This window comes from Malurus melanocephalus, unplaced genomic scaffold (genome assembly GCF_030028575.1).
Source record: "Malurus melanocephalus ecotype Western Australia unplaced genomic scaffold, MMel_1.1 scaffold_1306, whole genome shotgun sequence".
NCBI lineage: Eukaryota > Metazoa > Chordata > Aves > Passeriformes > Maluridae > Malurus > Malurus melanocephalus.
In genome coordinates, this window is record NW_026624538.1 from 40,274 (window position 1) to 40,962 (window position 689).

The following is a 689-nucleotide window of genomic DNA, read 5'->3' on the forward strand; positions in this document are numbered from 1 at the left end:
TCCAGGGAAAGTTTTTGGCTGTGCAGGGACATTCCCAATTCCAGCAGCTCTTCTGGAGCTGGATTCATGTGAAATAAATTAAATTGGCTGCTCTTGTTCATAGGCTCAAGGAAACACTGCTGTGGGAATTAATTTATAAATGCTGTTTAATGTCTAAAGGTGCATTTATAACTGGGGTTGCCCTGACATCAATTCTGGCTGAAGGCCACAAATAAATTCTGCTCAGGAGTTGTTATTCCTGGTCAGCTGCTGGATGGGCTCTGCCATATCTGCAACAAAACCACACAGTTCCCCTTGAGACTCCAGGCTGCAAAAACAGGACTGAAATGTTGAAATGTTTCCATCCCAATTCATTTGGGGGCTTTAGGACTGGTTTATTTTGCCCTTCACTGGGGAAGGAAACAGCTTTTCCTAGGAGAGGTTCCCTGGATCTGCCCCTGTGTTCTTAGAGGGTTTCCTGATGTTTGCAGCTACCCAAGTGTCCAGGGAAAGTTTTTGGCTGTGCAGGGACATTCCCAATTCCAGCAGCTCTTCTGGAGCTGGATTCAGCTGTATCCACGTGAAATAAATTAAATTGGCTGCTCTTGTTCATAAGCTCAAGGAAACACTGCTGTGGGAATTAATTTCCAAAGGATGTTTAATGTCTAAAGGTGTATTTATAACTGGGGTTGCCCTGACATCAATTCTTG

At 44.1% G+C, this 689-nt stretch overlaps 1 protein-coding gene across 1 annotated transcript in view; it reads right to left on the bottom strand.

Moving 5' to 3' along the window:
* Positions 1-689, bottom strand: part of LOC130586784 (heme-binding protein 2-like) — a 17,134-nt gene that overhangs the window by 13,580 nt on the left and 2,865 nt on the right. The gene's annotated exons all lie outside the window — the stretch shown is intronic.